A 5,571-nucleotide genomic window follows, 5' to 3' on the forward strand; every position below is an offset into this window, starting at 1 on the left:
TTCTCACTTTTACCCTTCCAATTCTCTTCACCCACATCCTGCTGGGGGCAGGGAGTGAGCAAGCAACTGTGTGGTGCTGAGTGACTGGCTGGAGTTAAACCACGACACCTGCTCAATGAAAATGTTCAGTGAAATGTCACATTATAACATAAGGACATAGGAGCCTGAGGGATGGATGTGCTGGATCATGATGATAGTCAAGCCAGCCCAGAATCCTGTCCAGCAGTGGCTTAAAAATGAGTTCCTAAGGAACAGAATAAAAGCATGGCAATCACAAAGAAATATGCTTTCAGACTTCTCCAGTTTCCAGTGATTCCTAAGCCATTGGTGGTAGCTTTGTGTTTGAGTACCCTCAATGGATTTTTCTCCCATGAAGTTGCTCGGTTACTTTGTGGACATGTACATCTTGCAAAATGGTGTTCCACAGCTCAAGGGCATGGTGTGTGAAGAACCACCTTCTTTTGCCTGTTTAAAACCTGCCAGTTGCTATTTTAGTGCTCTATAGCTGTATATAGGAAGAGAATATGAGCAGTCATTCCTTTCTTACCTTCTCCAAACCCTTCACAGTGTTGCAGATGTCTGCTACATCCACTTCATTCATATCTTTTCCAGCCCAGAGACACCTAGTTCATTTAACGAGTCCTTCCAGATTTTAAGTCATCCTAAATGCCTTATTCTAAGACTTTTCAGGGTCTACTTCATCCTTTTGGAATTGCAGCTTCACACAGAATTCCAGCTAAAGGTACACCATAGGCTTGTATGCTGGTGTAAAGAGGTGCCCTTTTGGTTCTGCATTCCTTTTTTAACAATACGTAATGTCTGGTTTACTTTTTTGGGCATCATTCTTGACATAGAACCCCCTTAATATTCAGCCTGTAATGAAGGAAAAAATAATGAATATAAATTCTGACATGTTCTCCTCTTCCATGACCTCGATCTGCCAAAAAAATCAAAGGGTATGGGATGTTCTCTAGGAGTGCTGGCAGACTTCCAGGCTTTATCCATTGTCCAGCTTCTTGCATTTGTCTGTCCAGGGGCTGCCCTCCACGGCAGCAGGAAGCAGGTGCTGCTGCAGCACAGTCCTTTTGCAGGTCTTGTTTCTCCCGATCACCTCCCAGCCTTCTCCTAACAAAGAGAAAGGGCTGAAAGGCTTTGTCCTTGTAAAGGCTAAAGAAAGACGGGAAATTTAGCCCATCTAAAGAGATGCTAATATTGCTAATAATTTTGCAGTTTGATCTATACTCTTCATGAGATCAGGAAGACCTTTCCTCACCAAAACCTGTTGTAGCCAGCCAGCCTTCCCTGCCTATTTCTTTCCTCCCTAAAGCACATCAAATATCTAGTTGTGTCTCAGAGGTTAGAAAAGATTCAAATGCTGGATGTCGTAAGGTGTATGTACAAGTATTATCCAGTCGCCGCAAAGTGCTTGACTGGAGCAGACAGATAGACCAGGAGACTTTTTTAAGTTGGAGCTTGCACAGTTGGTGATTAGAACAGAACAGAATAGAATAGAATATTTTCAGAAGGGACCTACAATGATCATCTAGTCCAACCGTCTGACCACTTCAGGGCTGACCAAAACTTAAAGCATCTTATTAATGGCATTAACGCTGGAAATTTGATTGCATATCCTTGCCTCTCAACTTACCATACAACATTCCACTGCCTGGGGATCAAGGCTAAAGTTGTCCTTTTCAGAGGATGGATCTGGTTTCAAATTGTTTGTGGTACATATGTAATTGTGTAAGGGTTACCCTATGTAAAGGTGTTCTTAGAACCCTCAATATCCATCATGCTCCCCAGTGCATGAGTAGCCAGAAAGTATATATTCTGATGTTGTAAATGTTTATAGCCAGATAGCTTCCTTTGCCAGGCAATATTTCTGAACATCAATCCTGAATATTAAAAGGAACAATTATTGAAAATTGTTACTTTTTTTGTGTGTCTGGAAGCCACAGAATAGACACTGGTTAATAGCCTGCATCTAGCTTTTCACTGTGGAAAGCCTGGATCGCTCTCCAGCAGGATGAGGGAGAGTTTTGGAAGAGGAAAAGTGAGAAAAACTCCTGGGTTAAGATAAAGACATTTAAGAAAAGAGAAGGAGAAAAAACAAACAAACAAACAAAAACACAAGTGATGCAAAGACTCACCACCTCTCACCAGAGACTGATGACCAGACAGTCTCTGAGCAATCTTGACATGGATTATCTCTCTGGTCAGTTTGGGTCAGTTCTCCTGGCTGTGTCTCCTGCCAACCTCTTGCCCACCCCGAGCCTACTACCTGGGTTTGGGGACAGAGTGAGCAACCCAGAACACAGTGCTATGCGAGAACTCTTCAGCAATAGCTGAAACACTGCTGTGTTATCAACACTGTTTTAGTCACAAATCTAAAACACAGCGCCATACAGGCTGCTGTGAAGAACCTAGATCCAGTACACCCTTGTACGCTGTGAATACACTTGAAGGGGTTGTTTTGAGGATAAGAAGGTATATTTTTCCTCACAGGCCCAATCTGAAGGAGAACAGAAGCAAGTAAATCAAACAGTAAGTGCAGGTCCCAGATTTAAGGCTACGGATGAATACAGGATGGGATCCCAGGAGCCGGCCCATATATGCCACTAGGCAGGCCCAGAAAAGCAACAGCCTCCAGAAGACATTCAAAGGCAGGCCTGGATTTTGAAAGATCAGTTCATACAGTAGCATCCCACCCTGTCAATTTGAGCTCAAATTGACAGGTGGAGGCAGAGAATGGTGTCATTTCATAACATGATCCCTAGCAGTCAGGCATGTAAATCTGTATAAGGTTCCTGAGGCTCCCTTTGTAGGCAAGGGAAACAAATAAACTTCTTCAGTGACTGACTCATTTTGCCCTAAAATAGGAGCATAAGTCACATGACCCATTATCTGGAGGTATCAGTGTTTCTCTGCTAACATGGGAGACTAGCTGATTTGTACATCTACCTTTTTAATATCTAAATTTAGGTGGAAAATGTTTCTTTCCTTGCTCCTGTAGAATCTGCTAGTCCTCAGCTAATTGGACTAAAGATAAAGTCTGACCATCCTTTAAATCCCATTTTGATAGCTCAGTAGAAAACAAAGTTTGGTGTTCATAGTATATCTGGTTATTTTTGTACACATGAAAGGGCAGATCTGAGCACTCAAAAACTGATTGAACCAATGTGGACTCAAGTTCGAAGCCAATGAGTTGGTGCAGCAAAGAAAATGTCTCTCACAGCCCATTACCATTACCTGACAGACAAATAAGAGAGAGAGAGAGAGAGAAAAAAAAGAATATATATATATATAAGATATATAATAATATATCAGTTTTAACGCTTCCTTCTAGTGTCATACCACCTAAGGGGTCAGTATCATTTTGGCTATGTATCTCAAAAGATGTAATGGGATGGGCTGAGTGTTGGCAGATGGCAGAGCCTGTTTCGCTGGTTCGGAGGAACTGAAATTGTCCCCGATGTGGTTGTTTGGGTGGGATCTGTCTCATCTGACATTAGTTGTCTGAAAGTCTGGATGAGCTCCCTCTCTAGTGTGTGGAGAGAAACAGACACCCATTTAATGCTCACTCATCATCAGTAGGTGCTGAACAGAGAGTCAGGTGAAGAGCAGGAGAGTGGTCAGAGTATGACCAGAGCCTATGGAGTGAGAGTGGTGAGGAAGGGCTCTTCTGTGGGGCAAGACCTACATAGGAAGCACAGAAATGGGGACTTCTCACCCCTACTGGGGATCTGGGGCTGTAAAACACACAGCTTCTCAACAACAAGGCAGGGGAGAAAGAAAAAAAAAAAGGCAAGTTGTTTCAAACAGAGTTGGACAGAGCTGCTCAGGGAGATTTTTGCGTTGTCTTTAAGCACTAGTTTCATAGATAGGAAATATGTGACTTCTGTTCATCAGAGATAAAAATGAAAATAATATCCTTTGTCACTGAGTCTCATTCAGAGTAAGTTTAAGGGTAATTTCATGACTCTGTCTTATTACACAGACACTTCCTTCAGTGATGAAACTAATTGGGTTTTTTTATTCCAGTAATGTTTCCATTCCCTTCCTTAAGCTGCAGTTGTTATCAGCTTCCATTCTCTACACCCCATGTCCTCTTCCCTTGTTTATTTGTTTCCCTACCGAGGCTTCACTGGATCTGAATTAACATTGCTTTTTGAATCAAAAAAGTCAACTTTAGTAACATTCATCAGCCTTAATAACCAGAGAGTAATTTGTGCTCTTGACACTTCAGTGATGTCAGAAAATAAGTATAATTTTGCACCTACTAAATGCCTTTTTCTCACCTTGTACATACTTCTCTGGTTTACTGCACTACAGGTTCCCTGAAACCTGAGCTATGCTATTTAGTAATTATGTGTCTAGTTTAGGAAAATTGTGCCTGTTATTCAGACTCCTTCCCATACCTACTTAGTTTAAGACATCATCCACCCTGCCCTGGCCAGCAGTAAGCCTGAGTGCCTGTTGAATGCACAGCCCCTTTCACATCTCCTTGTGCAGTGATGTTTCCTCCAAGCTTCCCTGACTTGCTGTAGTCATTTCACTATAGCTACCATGTTCAAATGTGCTCCAAAAAGGATCAGTATCTTCTTACATAAAAAGTCACACAAAAAGGAAATATACAGCCTAATGCCATGCCTTGTAGTTAGAGCTGAGTAGAAAGTGGGGGAATGGCAGGGGACCCAAGAGGCTGTGGGAGTCTGAGTACAGTGTTTATAGTAGATCGCTAGCACTTTACAGACACTATGTATGATGTACAGACAACATAGCAACAGAATCCTAGGATCAGCTCTTTGGGTGACTGGATCACTGTTCTGCTCTACTTCTCTGCCAGAAAACACAAACAGTTTTCACCCTATCTGTAGGGTTTTGGATTCTTAAGGGGAGGAGGAGTGGGAAGCATAATATTTCATTTAAGATTTTACATTGTATTAAACAATATTAATTAAACCAATCATTCTGTTAATCTCTGTTCCAGGTGCCTTTACCTTTCATGGATCTTCACACCTTCTATGGATCTTCACCTAGTTTGTAGAAACATCAGAAAGGAGACTGCAGGTTGCTGCAGGGATTTGTTGTTTGGGGAGAACCTGTGACCATGCAAATGTTTTAGACAGTGTGGTTTGTCCAGTTAAAATATCAGATAGAACAAGCTGAGTGTATTCCTCAAAATCTGCACATGTGACTTGGGTACAATTGCATAATTTCATTCCAGAAATGGAGGTGAAATGCCTAGGAAGAACTTGGAGTGATGCCCTTTTTCAATCACAACAACTCTCCTCACTGTGCTCAGATACTAGAGGGGCTGGTAGATGTCAATCTATGCATGAGGGCAAACAGCAAGAGTTTAAGCATATACCTAGCAGCTAGGCTATAAATATTTCTGCATTTTGAGTTCATTTGAAAACATTAGAACATGATTTTTTTAGTCCTACATGAATGATTACCCAAAGGAACACAAGCTGGAGAGGTAAAAAATCAGTATGCAAACAAGGAGTTCATCCCTAGTTTGTTCATGCTTATCTTGTGCAAATTAATGAGTAATCTCATATCTCAGCA

This window comes from Cariama cristata, unplaced genomic scaffold, assembly GCF_000690535.1.
Source record: "Cariama cristata isolate BGI_N322 unplaced genomic scaffold, ASM69053v1 scaffold45413, whole genome shotgun sequence".
NCBI lineage: Eukaryota > Metazoa > Chordata > Aves > Cariamiformes > Cariamidae > Cariama > Cariama cristata.